The sequence below is a fragment of the Dromiciops gliroides genome, chromosome 3 (assembly GCF_019393635.1).
Source record: "Dromiciops gliroides isolate mDroGli1 chromosome 3, mDroGli1.pri, whole genome shotgun sequence".
NCBI classification, from domain to species: Eukaryota; Metazoa; Chordata; class Mammalia; order Microbiotheria; family Microbiotheriidae; genus Dromiciops; species Dromiciops gliroides.
Genome location: NC_057863.1, coordinates 420,540,729 through 420,557,586, shown reverse-complemented (window position 1 = coordinate 420,557,586; position 16,858 = coordinate 420,540,729).

The following is a 16,858-nucleotide window of genomic DNA, read 5'->3' as shown; positions in this document are numbered from 1 at the left end:
TAGGTACAAACAAGCTTTATCCAAGACAAAATGGAAGTTATATTGGAATGAAAGCACTAGCATTAAGGGAGCAGCTACTCCAAGGGCAATTCAATTACGTTCAATTACTCTTACTACTATTCACTAACACCCAGCCTGCTTTTAGTCAATAGCTTTAGAATTAAAGTCAGATTGGGTCATGTCTACATGAGTGCAGCCAGTTCAGAGGAGGGCAAAAGATTCAGTCTGTTTGATTCATTATTGCTTGTCACCTTTGTGTAAAAAGCAAAGAAATCTAGAAATATATACCCCATTATTCACATGGCAGTTTTTTTAAGTATTTATTTAATATCACAATTGTTTTCTCAATTTATTCTCCACAGGGGGAAGTTTAGTAATATTAAGTTTTAGAGAATGTTTCAATTTTTGTTTATATTATATATATCATGTGTAACAACTGACAATAATTGTAAAATCTCTAAAAGATTCTAAGTTTCCTTTGACATGTTTTAGAGAAGTCTCATTGTTTGATTTGGTTATGGGCAAAGGTATTTAAGCGTGTGTTAAGATCAATTTTATAGGAAACTTTCCAGCTGATTGCCAGTATCTGAAACACCTGAGAGACTTTACAACCACACCCGAAATTCTACAGCTGAGACGTGCTAGTTGATTATCAGCATCCACACCTGAAAGACTTTCACTCCACAACTACACCCAGAGGACATCCAAAGAATCATCTGAGAAAAGACTTCCAAAGACTTAAGTGGACATTTTCCTGCTTTCCTTTTGCCTATTACATACACTGTTCATAATGTCTACTTACTAAAGGGGAGTGCCCCCTTTAGTTTTTCTCTGTTTGTAATGTCCACCTACTAAAGGGCAGTGCCCCATTTAGCCTCTGTTAATGTGTCGCTCAATTTCTTTTCTCTTCTTTCATTCCCTTTACTTTGTTAGTCATAAGTATCTAATGTTATTGCTTCATGTAAGGAAACTATGTTTCTTCATGAAGCACAGGGGGCAGTGTGAGAACCAGGGTGCCACCCCATGCTGAGAAAGACATTGTGAGAACCAGGGCACCACCCCCCTGACAAGAAAGCATGTGACTAGCATCCTAGAAGTTGTCACTATTTATAGAACTACATGTAAGAAGTCGTGTCAATCAATGGACCAGCCAATTAGCTTGGAGCTGTGTGTGGGTACTTCCCTGCTTCCTGTTCCATGGGGAGTTTCCAGAAGAACTGGCTGGGACTCTCTTTTTGGGAAGCATGAGCTGCTAGGTGAAGGTGGGTTTTCTCTCTATCTATTCTGCATAGATTTGAGCTAGGTTTTTCCATTCTTTCAGAGACCTGTGCTCACTCTCTCTCTTCATTAACTTTTTTTTTTTTAGTGAGGCAATTGGGGTTAAGTGACTTGCCCAGGGTCACACAGCTAGTAAGTGTTAAGTGTCTGAGGCCGGATTTGAACCCAGGTACTCCTGACTCCAGGGCCGGTGCTCTATCCACTGCACCACCTAGCTGCCCCTCTTCATTAACTTTTAATACTCTTTAATAAATACTTAAAAGCCTAAACTGTTGCCAAATTTACCAGTAAATCTTAGCTAGTCCCCCCCCCCAAATGGGAGGCATGGGGGGGGGCAGGTAAGGACACACATTAGATTTTTAAACATCACACATCTAAAATTAGAAGGGAGGCAGAAAGCTGGAAAACAATTTTTATAGCCAGCATTTCTGATAAAAGCCTCATTTCTAAAATATGTAGGGAACTAAATCAAATTTATAAGAATGCAAGTCATTCCCCAATTGAGATATGACCAAAGGATATGAACAGGCAGTTTTCAGATGAAGAAATCAAAGCTATCTATTGACATATGAAAAAATGCTCTAAATCACTATTGATTGGAGAAATGCAAATTAAAACAATTCTATGGAACCACCTCACACCTATCAGATTGGCTAATATGATGAAAAAGGAAAATAATAAAAGTTGGAGAAGCTGTGGAAAAATTAGAACATTAATGCATTGTTGGTGGAGCTGTGAACTGAGACACCCATTTTGGAGAGCAATTTGGAACTATGCCCAAAGGGCTATGGGACTGGGAATACACTTTGACATAGTAATACCACTACGAGGTCTGTATCTCAAAGAGATCAGAGCAGAGGGAAAAAGATGAACATATACAAAAATATTTATAGCAGCTCTTTATGTGGTGGCAAAGAATTGGAAATCAAGGGAATGCCCCTCAATTGGGGAATGACTAGACAAGTTATGGTATATGAATATAATGGAATATTATTGTGCTGTAAGAAACAATGAGCAGATTAGTAGAACCAGGAGAATATTGTACACAGTAACAGCAATATTGTGTGATGATCAACTGTGATAAACTTGGCTCTTCTCAGTAGTGCCATGATCCAAAGCAATTTCAAAGAACTCATGATAGAAATTGTTCTCCACATTCAGAAAAATAAACCTGTGGATTCTGAATGCAGATTGAACCATACTGTTTCTACTTTTTGGCTACTTTTCCCTTCTTTTATAAAGTTTTCCCCTTGCGTTCTGATTCTTCTTTCACAATATGATGAATGCAGAAATATGTTTAATGTAATTGTACACATATAACCTATGTCAGATTGCTTTCTGTCTTGGAGAGGGGGAAGGGAAAGGAGGGAGGGAGAAAAATTTGGAACTAAAAATCTTATGAAAACAAATGTTGAAAACTATCTTTACATGTAACTGGAAAACAATAAAATATTTTTATGGTATAAAGAAAAAAATGACTAACAGGATGCTTTAAGAAAAACCTGGAAAGATGTATCAACTAATGCAGAGTGAAGTGAACGTTGTACATAGTAACAACAATATTATACAATGATCAGCTGTTGAACGACTTAACTATTCTCAGCAATACAATGATCCACAATGCCAAAGGACTCATGAGGAAAAATGCTATCTGCCTCCAGAGAAAGAACTGATAGATTCTGAATGCGTATTGAAGCACACAATTTTTCATTAAAATTTTCTTTTTGCTCCGTGTTTTCTTTTACAACTTGACTAATATGGAAATAATTTTTTCATGATTGCACATGTATATCCATATAAAATTGCTTCCCATCTCGGGGAGGGGGGAAGGGAAGGAGGGAGATAGCAAATTTGGAACTCAAAATTTTTAAAAAAGAATGTTTTTATATGTAATTGGGAGAAATAAAATATTTTAAAATGAGCTACTGTGAGTCAGAAGACTAGAATGAGTATACTATCATATCACTAGCAAACTTCATAGCCAAGTTGTATTACAGAGACAATCAAAGATGATGTTTCTCTCTTAGATCTCTCTATTCTTTCTAAAATCTGTAGTGACTTCTAATTGTTCTATTGAATATGACAAATTCACTGTGGAGGGCAATTAAGCAAGTCTTGCTCAAGTTGTTGGCCAGTCATATAGCCAGCACACATGAGCACACACACACACACACACACACACACACACACACAAATATGAGCTAGAATTTAGGTCAACAAGCTGTGGAATATCTTCTGTGGTCAGGGATGAGTCACACTGATAGGAAATCTCCTTTAGTGTAGCACAAATAAATCCAGTAAAATTTTTGCACTTTTCTCAAATGTTTTGTAAAACCAGTCTGGACCTCAGTTAATAAATTAGTGCATAATTCCATATACACCAAGTCTTTCTATTCCAATTGCATTTTTTTCTGGTGTAAAACTCTAGTCTCTTATGACCGAATTGAAATCTTTGACTCTACTTTCCCCTTTATGCCTGCCTTTAATTAGATGGGATAGTTTACTGCTTTCAGGTATATTTATTTGTTTCAAGAGTGGAAATCAGAAATATAAATTGAGCACTCTTTGGAGATCAACAAATGTTAAATAAATAACCTACAAAGTTTAGGTTTACCCTTGGTTGCTTTAAAGATTTGGAGATTTCATGTTGTCTTCAAGTGTGTAGTAATCCTTTGTTTCCCTTTGCCACAGTGCTTAAACCATAATAAAAGAGCCAATGGCCAAAGTGTAAGGATTGATGCCAAACATATGGTTTCCACAAGTCATCAAGAGAGCTTTTGTTATGTTAACTGTGGAGAAAGGCCAAATGCAAATGTTTCATAGCCCTCATGGTCATTTGTAGCTTATTGAGGATTTCCTAACAGAATGGCCATCCCAACTACCACAAACATCATCATATAAACTGGATGAGTTAAAATGCTGCAAAAAAGTCATGATAATTCCTAGTTTTGTCTGGTTTTTTTTTCTCTAAATGTGATTTTATAGGTGTAGAGATCTCCCAAGTGAGGAAACTCCAATGGAGATCTGTAACTCTCCAGCAACTTTTACTCTTAGAGAGCTGAGGCACTGAGAGGGTTATCTGACTTGTCCAGAGTCACAGAGTCAGTATGTGTCAGAGGAAGGATAAGCCCAGTTAACCCTCAGTCTGATTCTGGCTCACATTCCTCACAGAAAAGTCAAATGTACATTTGTCTTTCTTCAACTTGAGAAAAGAACTTTCCCAGACTTTCATTCCATCTAAGTGTGAGGCACTTGGTTGTTATCACATTAACTGTTATGCTACCACTAGCAAGATCATTTGGAATAGTCCTTCCTTGAACTAAAAATGGGACAAATTCCATAACATCAAATATAAAACCATTTTTTTAAAAGTCTGGGACAAACCTAAATTCTCTGTTACCCTGTCAAAGGCCCAAAGAGGATCAGGGTTATGACCAGATTGCTAGTGACAAAAAACAACAAAATCTCCAACGGAGACTTTGAGTTGAGTGAGACAAACATGTCATGTCTAGGAGCCTTGTGCCACTGTCTCCATCGCCTCTTACTGACCTACTTTGTGCAGATCTCCCTCTGACTTTAGACCTCTGTTCCAGGCTTGATTTCACAACTCTTGCCTGGCCCTTAGGTTTTGTTTACCCAAGTGAACAATCAGGCTTAACTCCAGCCCAGCATTCTGCTTTCCCTCTTGGATCCTATCTCAGACCATAACCCATTTTTCCCCTTCCCTCCCCCCTCTCCTTCCAGGCAGGAGAGGATTGTAGAATTATAGGCTCATAGATCTAGAATTGGAAGGGACCTTAAGGTCATTAAACAGGGGGTCCAACCCCCTCATTTCATATAAGAAGACACTGAGGCACCGAGTCATATTGCTCGTGTCTGAGGTAGGATTTGAACCTAGGTCTCTTGACCTCAAGTCCAGTGAACCATACAATATGGCAAGCCCATAGCATCTAGAGTTGTAGCAGAAGGGATCTTATTGCTCATCTAGTCCAAGTTCCTCATTTTACAGATGAAAGGAAAAAAGACATGTGAAATGATTTTCTAAGATCATATAGCAAGTAGTAGAGTCTGGATTTGAACTCAGGTCCTCTGATTATAAATCCAATTATTTTTCTATTATATCATAAAGAGGAAAAAAGGGTAAATAAGGTTTATTAAGTGCCTACTTTGTACCAAGCACTGTGCTAACAGCTTTACAAATATTTTATTTCATCCTCACAACACAACTAGGAGGTAGGTGCTATTGTTACCCCCATTTTACAGTTGAGGAAACTAAGGCAAACAGAAGTTAACTGACTTGTCTAAGTCACATACCCAGTAAGTGTCTGAGGCTGGACCCAAACTCAGGTCTTCTTGACTCAAGGATTATCATTCTACTCATAGCGCCACCTCGTGGTCTGTTTTGGTGGACATAATAGATTTTTAGAGGGCTCAGTGGAAAAAGAGACTAGAGGTAGATTGTGGTTGGAGCATGATGAGGAGTGAGTTTAGTGAGGTGGGGGTGGGCTACAGAGAATTGCCAGTGCTGCCATCAGACAACCTAATTCTCAGAATATCTAGTTTTAACTCCACATTACTACTAGGAGAAAATCTGGAAGAAAGAGTATTTATTATAATATAGTATATGCCATAATATTTTTATGGTATAAAAGAGTTTCAGACATGATCACATATAGTGCAGTTCACTGGAGCTGAGTCATATTTTCCAGGTTTGAATCCTAGCTATCCATGTGACTTTGAGTGACATCTCCGGGCCTCATTTTTCTTACCTACTAGAGTAGATAACCTCTAAAGGCCCTTTGCAGCTTTGAATTTAGGATTGTTTGAGCCTATAACCTTTAACAGAATCCTGTTAGAGCCCAAAATCTCCATCTAATCTTTATAATATATTGAAGGCTCAGATTGGGGAGAAAGATAGATATTTGTGAGATTGTTTCCAAAGGAAGAACCTCTGTTGCAGAATAGTCTCTCCTCTAATTCCTATAATCTCAGAGTTGGAAAGAACCTCAGAGATCTACTCCAAACTATACTTGAACCTCATCTCCAACATCCCAGCCAAATTGCATTCAATCTTATCTTGACTACCTCCCAAAGCAATCCCTTGCATTTTAAAAAAATATGTAATATTTGGTCATCCTGAGTTCAAATCTGTCTTCAGATACTTACTAGTTGTGTGACTCTGGGTAAGTCACATAACCCTGTTTGCCTCAGTTTCTTCACCTGTAAAATGACTTGGAGACGGAAATGGCAAACTACTCTAGTGTCTTTGCCAAAAAAAAAAAAAAAACAAACCAAAATGGGGTCATGAAAAGTCAGATGTAACTAAAAACAAAAGAAAATAATGAAATTTAGAAAGTATTTTTTCTTTATGTCAAGGCAAGTTATGCCTCTTTCTAAGTTCTACCCATTTGTTCTAGTTCTATGCACTAAAACCAAGCAAAAAAGAGTCTAGTAATTCTTAGCACTTGAGGATGTCATTTGAATTCTTAAAGATTGCTATTGCTCTCTAAATCTTCTTTTCTAGGACAAATCTCAGTTTCTTCAGCCATTTCTTATAAAATATTGGCTCTAACCTATAACTCTGTCTCTATCCTATAATACTGTTAACACTCCTTTGGAGGCGCTCAAAAGTGAGTCAATGTAAGACTTATGTGGTCTGATCAGTTAACTATTACCATACGATAGAATCACAAGCCAGAGACCTAAGTGTGCGGGCCCCTAAAGCTCCCAAATTTTTTTCAGATGATTTCCTTACTAGCCACATTTTACCCACCTTATTCTTCTGGAGTTCATTTCTTTTTAACTCAAGTGCCAGACTTTTCATTTTCCCTATTAAATTTCATCTTATTAGGTTTGGCTCCAAAGTATAGCCTGTTGAGATCCTTTTGGATCCTAACTCTGTTAACCAGTGTGTTAGTTATCCCTCCTAACTTTGTTTCATTTGAAAATTTGGTAAGTATGCCATCTAGGCCATTATCCAAGTCATTAAAAATAACATTAAATAGCATTTGGCCAAGGACAGATCCCCCGGGAACTCCACTAGAGACCACTCTTCCAAGTTAAACACTGAGGCATTAATGACTGCTCTATTTCCAGTCATTTGACCAATTCCTAATCTAATTTAACTAACTCATAATTTAAATTATCTAATACTATTCTTCTTGACAAGGTGAAGTGATAGGGGCTAGGTGATAGTGAAATGAGGAAGATTAGGAGTTGGACTTTGTTCAACTATAGGTAAACTCTAATATTCTCCTGATCTATTACTCTAGTAACCTTGTCACAAAAGGCAATGAGGTTAAAATGCCATAACTGTTTTTGATGAAGACATGCTGACTCTTTGTGCTCACCATATCCTTTTTGAGGTATGTGACATAGGTTTACTATCCCTATTTGTTACTGTAATCGAGAATTATTCCAGAATTCAAAATCAAGCCCACTGGTTTATAGTTTGCAGATTCCAGTCTCTCCCTCATCTTTTTTTTTTTCCTTAAAAAATCAGGACACTTTTGTGTCTCCTGTTCTCCCAGATCTGACATCACCAGCAATGACTCAGCAATCATCATCCAATTTTTGTTATTGTTGTTATTGTTTGGTTTTGCTTTTGCTTTTGGTTTTAGTATCCTGGGATGAATTTTGTCTGGATCTGGTGATTTGAACTCATTGAGGTCACTTAGATACTCAATAGCCTCTATGGTCCGTTACATCTTTAGATACATGATCTATGGTCTTCCTATTCTTCTGTATGATCTCTTCCTTATTTACCACTTTTTTTCTATCCTTTCCAAACCAACTATTATCTGTTTGCCATAGAAAGCCTTTTCTCCATCATCTGCTACTATTGTTCTATCTGATAAAAGCAGTAGTGTTATTTTTCTTTAATATTTCTCTTTTCTCTAGCAGAACTAACAAAGATATCCTTGCCCCCTCTCCTTTTTGTCTATAGATTTTGTAATCAGCATTAATTCATTCTGAACTTTAGAATTATTGAAACTACATTTATTGGACTATGCCAAGTGGTTTTATTAATCCCCTATTGCCTCTCCTAGATTCCATCTTCTATAAAAGTACGTTCTGTTTATTCATTCATTTGTTCTTTTATTTACTCTCTCTCCATCCATACACCTTCCTGCCTACCTACTTGTCCATTCATTCACTTGTGTTGTCTTTGTTATCACCATTATATTTTATTATTTTCGAATTAGCAAATATTCTCTCTCCTTCCTATCCCCTTGTCGAACAATTAAAAAAAGAAAAGACAAAAAGAAAACCCTTATAACAAATATGCATAATCCAGCAAAACAAATTGGCCATGTCAAAAAATATGTATCTCATTCTTCACTTTAAGACCATGACCTCTTTGGCAGAAGGTGGGCATCATATTTCATCTTTGGCCCTCTGGATCTGAGGCTTGACAATGCATTGCCCAGAGATCTGAAGTCTTTCAAAGTTGCATATCACTTTTTAAAAATCCAATTTGGTTGAGTTCTGTGTGTATCAATATCAGTCTCTTCACATCACTTCTACTTTTTCTCCTCATTGGAATTATTTCTCTTTTATCTTCAAAATTTAATTTTCTTTAGCTGGCTTTCCTGGACCAATTTTAATCCAAAGGTTTTTCCCGATCATTTTTTTTCTAAAGCCTTTGAAATCATATTTCTCTAAACCTAGGGTCATTTTCAGACAATGCCTAGTTTTACTCTCCTCTCTCATAAGCAGCTTCTGAAAGGTCCCTAGCCTTTCTATCTCAGCAAACAGTTCCTGTTTGTTGATAAGTATCAAGTTGGGGACAAAAGTTCCTTTCATTGGTTCCTCCATGTTTTGAAGGATAAAAGTATCACTGATGCAAGAAATGATCACTTGTTTTGCATTAGGGGCTGGGAAGAAGAGGAGGGTCTAGCAAATCTTTGCATAATCAAAGTTATCCCAATTCATTACCATCATGACTCCATATCAAACCTGTCAAATTTCATCTATTTTCTATTTTTTCTTCTTTAATAGTATTTTTCCATATATGCAAAGATAGTTTTCAAACATTTTTTTAAGATTTTGAGTTCCAAATTTTTCTCCTTCCCCTCCCTTACCTTCCCCCTCCCCAAGACAGCAAGCAATCTGATATAAGTTACACAGTACAATTGTGTTAAATATATTTCCACATTAGTAATATTGTGAGGGAAGAATCAGGAAAAAAAGGGGGGAAACCCCAAAAAAGAAGAAAGAAAAACAGCAAGAAGAACAAAAAGTGAAAGTAGCATGTACCAATTTGCATTCAGACTCAATATTTCTTTTACTGGATGTGGAGAGCATTTTCTATCATGAGTCTTTTGGAATTATCTTGGATTATTGTATTACTGAGAAGAGCTAAGTCTATCATAGTTGATCATCACACAATGTTGCTGTTACCATGTATGATATTCTCCTGATTCATCTCATTTCACTCAGCATCAGCTCATGTCTTTCCAGGTTTTTCTGAAATCTGACTACTCATCATTTGTTATAGCACAGCAGTATTCCATTAGATTCATATACACTACTTGTTCATCCATTCCCCAATTGATGGGCATTCCCTCAATTTCCAATTCTTTGCCACCACAAAAAGATCAGCTTTAAATATTTTTGTACATGTGGGTCTCTTCTACTTTTTTATGATCTCTTCGGCATATAGTCCTAGTAGTTTGCACAGTTGTATAGTCCTTTGGGCGTAGTTCCTAATTTGCCTCCAGCATGGTTAGATCTGTTCACAACTCCACCAGTGTTCCAATTTTCCTACATCTTCTCCAATATTTATAATTTTCCATTTTTATCATATTAGCCAATCTGATAGATGTAAGGTAGTACCTCAGAGTAGTTTTGATTTGCATTTCAGTAATAAATAGTGATTAAGAACTTTTTTTCATATGACTATAGATAGCTTTAATTTCTTCATCTGAAAACTGCCTGTTCATATTGTTTGACCATTTCTCAATTGGAGAATGACTTGTATTCTTATAAATTTGATACAGTTCTCTATATATTTGAGAAATCAGGCCTTTATCAGAAATACTGTCTATAAAAGTCATTTCCCAGGTTTCTGCTTTCCTTCTAAACTTGGTTACATTGGTTTTGTTTGTGCAAACCCTTTTTAATTTAATGTAATCAAAATGATCCACTTTGCATTTAATAAAGGTCTCTATCTCATCTTTGGTCATAAATTCTTCCTATCTCCATAGATCTGACAAGTAAATGATTTCTTCCTCTTCTGATTTACCTATGCTAATTGCCCTTGATGTCTAAATCATATACCAATTTTGACCTTATTTTGGTGTATGGTATAAAATGTTGGACTTTGCCTAGTTTCTGCCATATTATTTTCCAGTTTTCCCAGCAATTTTTGTCAAATAGTGAGTTCTTATTTCAGAAGTTGGAGTCTTTGGGTTTATCAAACAGTAAATTGCTATTGTCATTTACTACTGTGTCTTGTGTGCCTAACCTGTTCCACTGATCTACCACTCTATTTCTTAGGCAATACAAAATACTTATGATGGTTTTCACTTTATAATATAGTTTTAGATCTGGTATGGCTAGGCCACATTTCTTTGTATTTCTTTTCATTAATTCTCTTGATATTTTTGACCTTTTGTTCTTCCAGATAAATTTCATTATTTTTTCTAGTTCTATAAATTTTTTCTAGCTCTATAAAATAATTTTTTGGTAGTTTTATTGGCATGGAACCGAATAAGTAAATTAATTTGGATAGAATTGTCATTTTTATTATATTAGCTCAGCCTAGCCATGACCACTTGATATTTTTCTAATTGTTTATATCTGAGTTTATTTGTATGAAAAGTCTTCTGTAGTTATGTTCATACTACCAAATATTTTATATTATCTAGTTATTTTAAATGGAATTACTCTTTCTATCTCTTACTGCTGGGCATCTATTTTCTTATTAATTTTAAGTGGTTATGGAATCCTCAGATGAAAGTTATTTCTTTCTGCACCTTAACTGAGGCCCTCAGTTAGTTGTTTGCTATTTCTCTAGCTATACTGGCCATTCATATACGTATTAAACATGCAAACACCAAAATATACCCACTGCTTGGTGATTATTCCAATCACATGAATTGGGTATTATTTTTTTTTCCAGGGCAATGAGGGTTAAATGACTTGCCCAGGGACACACAGCTAGTAAGTGTTTTGTGTCTGAGGCCAGATTAGAACTGATGTTTTCTTGAATCCAGGGCCGGTTCTTTATCCACTTCCAATTGCGTATATTTTAAAAAATTATTTGCTATACCCTATTCTCACAACTAAATACATGATGGGAATTTGGTGCCCTTCTAGACCTCTTGGGAAACTTGGGAAAAAATTTCTGCATCTATGAGCAAAGAAAATTAGCTTGTTTTTTTTTCCAAATGGGAATTAGGGTTCCTTGTATAGATTTCCAAGAAACTGTCAAATGAGCAAAGGATCTTGACTAGTTGGTTCTTGAATATTTATTAATGTTGTTCAGAATAGTTTTCATTTGCATGTTCAATTGAAGTTAAATATTCTTGGTATTTTTAGAGTATCAATATTATTGAAATGCTAGCAAGTGGTTTGTTTGGTAGCTTATTTGTTGGTTTTGCTTTCAGAAGTAGTTTTTTTTAAATCAGCAACAACACTTTTTTTTTTCAAAATACACGTTTTTGTCTATAAATTATTTTAATTACTTACAATAAATCTCTCCTTTTCTCCTTTGTTGCTTTACAGTTTAAATTTTATATTTTTCTAGTTAGTAAGCATTCTCTCTTTGCTTTCCAAGCCCCACCTCCACTAAAAAAAATAAAAAGGAAAAGAAAAAAAAAAACAACCTCCCAACCCCCAAAAATGTAACTAGACAAGCAAAACAAATTCCTGCATTGTCCATGTCAAAAGTTATATCTTTCACTCTTCATATATAAGTATATCAGCTCTCTGACAGGATGTCAACAGCATTTTAATCATCACTCTCTCTGGAATTGTTTGTCTTGATCAGAGTGCTCATTCTGGGACTCAATGTTGTTCAGATTCAATGTTGCAGCCAAATAAGACAATTATATGTTATTCAATAGTTAAGAAAAAAGTGTTAGTCATATAAAAGAAAAATAAAACATTTAACAAGAGTATTCCAACACTGCTTAGGTAGATATTATTTTCCCTCCCCTGGAACACCTTCTTCCGTACCCCCTCCACCCCTCCATCTTTTTGAAACCCTTTTATTCCATAGGGCAGGATGTGGTGACATGAATGGAACTGGGACATCTGCCAAGTCTAAAGAGTTGCAACTCCACATGGCTAAGCCTTTAATGATTTTACCTGGCCAAGAAATCATATACATACAACCAGAGACTATTGGGAAACTATGTCAAGAAAGATGCAGTTTGAAACTTGGACCCTGGGCCAATCAAGCCCCTGGAATAGATTTGTAACCTTTCCGGGAGAAAACTTTCCTAACCTATGTTTCAGAGTGGGAGGATAGATGTTGGTCCTAACACAGGTGGCAGTTGAGAAAATGAGCTGAGGAAAGCAGCTAGATCTGACCAAGTATACACAAACTAAATCCATGATAATGGTGATATCAGGTTTAAAAATTTTTTTTTAATTTCTATTTAATTTTTAATTTATGGAATAAAACAAGTATTTCAATAACAATAAAATAAAAAAGAGAATTGCAAATAAAACTACAAATCTATTATGTACAACTTGCTATTCCTTTTAAATATATAAAATTTATCATGTAAATCTCTTTTTGCCTTTTCCTTTTTTTCCTTTCCCCCAAGATGGCTACCATTAGACAAAAATATGTATGTGTGTATATATATTTATATACATATATACATATATTACATACATATAAAATATATACACACATATATGTACACATACTCATATTTAATAATTCTATGTGTACTTATATTTATTCATTCTTTCTCCAGATGCAGATAGTGTGTTCCTTCACAGGTCCTTAGTAGTTAATTTGGGTATTTATAATAGTCAAAATTACTTATTGTTCAAAGTTGTTCTTAAAACAATATTGCTGTTACTATATACAACATTCTCTTGGGTCTTCTCATTTTGCCCTTCATTATTTCATGCAGCTCTATCCATATTTTTCTAAGATCATCTAACTCATGATTTTTATAGCATAATAATATTCCATCATAATCTTATACCATAGTTTGTTCAGCCATCCCTCAGCTGATGGGCATCCCTACAATTTCCAGTTCTTTACCACCACAAAAAGCTGTTATAAATATTTTCAAACATATAGGTTCTGTTCCTTTTTCCTTAATCGTCTTTGGAAATACAGCTAGTAGTGGTTTTGCTGGGTTAAAGAGTATAAGCAGTTTAATAACTCTTTGGCCATAATTTCAGATTGCCTTCCAAAATGGCTGGATCAATGGATTGCCCAGGGTCACACATCTAATAAGTGTCTGTGGCTACATTTGAACTCAGGTCTTTCTGACTCCAAGCCAGGTGCGCTATCCACTGTGCCACCTAGCTTCCAATGATTAGGACTATCCCAAAGTATAGTTGGCTGCTGTGGGAGGTATTTTTCACCTTCAGTCTTCATATAAAACTTGAATGTTCAGGGGGCAGCTAGGTGGCGCAGTGGATAGAGCACTGGCCCTAGAGTCAGGAGGACCTGAGTTCAAGTCCTCCCTCAGACACTTGGCACTTACTAGCCTTGTGAGCTTGGGCAAGTCACTTAACCCCAACTGCCTTACAAAAAAATGAATGTCCAGTTGTCAAATGTATTATAGAAAGGATTTTTGTGCAAGTACTTCTCTGTTCCTCCCTTTTCTAATTTGTTAAAAGTGGGGTGGGGATCAGACTGCATGATCCCTAAGGTACTTGCCAGTTCTAACCTTTCTTTTAATCTATCACAATCTATTCTATCATACCTCAGTCTATTCCACTCCATTTTCTTTCCCAGAATGCAGATAACTTATACACATGCACCCTGAGTCATTGGTCACACCTGTCATAGAACATAGGGCTTTTTAAGAGTGGAGACGATTTCATCTTGGGCTTTTTATTGCTGATATTTGGCACATACTAAAGCAGTAGTAGTTTAATAAATGTTTGTAGATTTTTTGATTGGTTGATTTTTACATGGTAATAAATATCTCATATTCCTACCAAAAAGCAAAGAAAGAACCTGGAACAGACATGCTCTGCTTATGAAGCATCTGTCCAGGGTTACTGTGAAAAAAGGAAAAGACATTACCATTTAATACTTTATATTTAGCTTGTGTTTTTGTTAGTAGTGGAGCTTAAATGTTAAGTTGTCTGTATGTCTGGTCCTTTCCATGTATGTGTTCAAAGGACTTTTTCCCCATCCAAATTCCAAGGTTTTTTTTTTTTCCACAAATGAAATCTCTCTACAGGAAGGATATGTTCTGGACTCGGCCAGCAAATAATGTAACAAGAGGTCTGACCCAGACATTATTGGACAATGAATGTACTTTGGATATGAGCTTTATTTAACCTCCTGGGATCATCTGTGGCTCTGCAAGCAAGATTTAACTGCATCTGTGCTTAAAGGTTTAAAGAACTCATCAGCAACAAATATGAAAATAAATTTTAGTAATGCAATTTAATGAGGTTGCAAAGCTTCCAGCATACTACAATTCGACTAAAAAGATGTCAGATGAAATAAAATGAACTAAATATGATGTCTCCTCAGAATGTAAAAGTAAAAGCTAGCCAACAAAAATTAAGATTTACAGAGAGGATCCCGAATGAGTCACATTCTGGTTCTTCTCACACCACAGGAACTTTCCTTCCTAATGTTTGTCTCCCTAGTTCTCATTGTAAGTTGTTTCATTTTTTAAATTGTGGGTGGACAATAAGAGCCTACACTCTAAAAAGGACAACTAATGTGTATTGAGAACGGTTTCTAAACATTCATCCTGTATAGAGTTGCCTTTGGTATAACAATGCCATGGTTTTCTAGTAGAGAAACAGGATTAATCAAAAGCAGGATTTGGGGTGGTGATGGTGGTGGTAGTGGTTTATATTGAAGATATCACATCCCTCTTATATATCTCTCACAGATAATCCTGGTCTTGTAGTACTAACAGTGCTTATAATTAAGTTCAATAAAATAGTGAGCAATATCCCTCCAAATTCTCATGGGTCAATTTATTGAGTTTCCTAATTATTTATGGCTGTGGATTAAAGCTCTGCAATGGCTGTAGGTGGTAGTTATGATGAAATCTCAACAAATGGAAGGCAAAAAATATCAAGTATGAAAGGCTCAGAAAAGACCTGAAAGCTTTACTGAATTTCAAGCTCAATTCGAGTCAACAATTTTAACTATACAAAAGTGGGTGGTAATGGGATCCTCCTAGAAGTTGTCAAGTGAATACTTGATGAATACTTGTTTGGGGATTGTGTAAAGAATCATTGATCATCTACATACTTGACTAGTTGGCACCTGAGGGCCCTTTCAATCCTGTGACTCTTCTTGGCCTGTTCAATGTAGAACAGGGTTCATTGAATCTTGAGCCCAAAAGAGAGATGTAAGCTGCATTATTAGCCATCTGAAACTTTTAGCAACCATATCCATTCATTTAAAAAAAAATTATAAAATACCTAGTATGTTCAAGGCACTGAATTAGATATCTGGGGTTGCAAAGATTAGTTTGACATGGTCCTTGCTATCATGAAACTTAAAAAGTAATACAAAGTATTATTGTTGAGTTATTTTTCAGTCATGCCCAACTCTTCATGACCCCATTTGGGGTTTTCCTGGCAAAGATAATAGAATGGTTTGCCATTTCCTTCTCTAGTTCATTTTACAGATGAGGAACTGAGGCAGACAGCCTTAAGTGACTTGCCATGGGTAATACAACAAGTAAGTGTCTGAGGACAGATTTGAATTCAGAAAGATCAGTTTTTCTGATTCCAGGCTCAGAACTCTATCCATTGTGCCACCTAACTGCCCAAAGTATTAGGGGAGATAAAAAATATATACAAATAACTTTAATATCAAGAAGTATGTAGTGAGTACGATGATAGGTACAAAGAAAATATTATACAATTACATTTAACAAAAATATTTTTCATCTACTACAGTATTTGCATGATGCTATAGATACAAAGAGAAAAACATACTAGTTCCTGACTTCAAGGAGCTTACATTTTATTGTGCATTCAGAAGAATCAGAGATGACTTCCAATTGAATGAGATCATGAAAGACTATCAATACTTCATATCCTTTCTTTGCTGTAATAGCTCTGAGGATGTTCACTGTACACAGGAACTTTATTAGGTTTATGATGTTTGAATCTTTTGACTCCTTTTATCCTCTTTGTCAGCTTTAGTAACCTTGTTAAATGAAGCCTCAGTGGGGAGGAAAGACATAGTTCAGGGACCAGGTCCCATAAGAAAGTCACAGGAAAATCCACTGTAAGAACAGTGGCCTTCAACTTTTAATCTCTGTTGAAGAAATAAACTTCGATAAGTAAATATCACAATTATAGTATACACACTAGTGTCTTTCCTCTATTCCCAAATCAAGAAGTGCAAGTAAAGGAACAATAGAAAATAATAATAAACAGGGTATTTCTA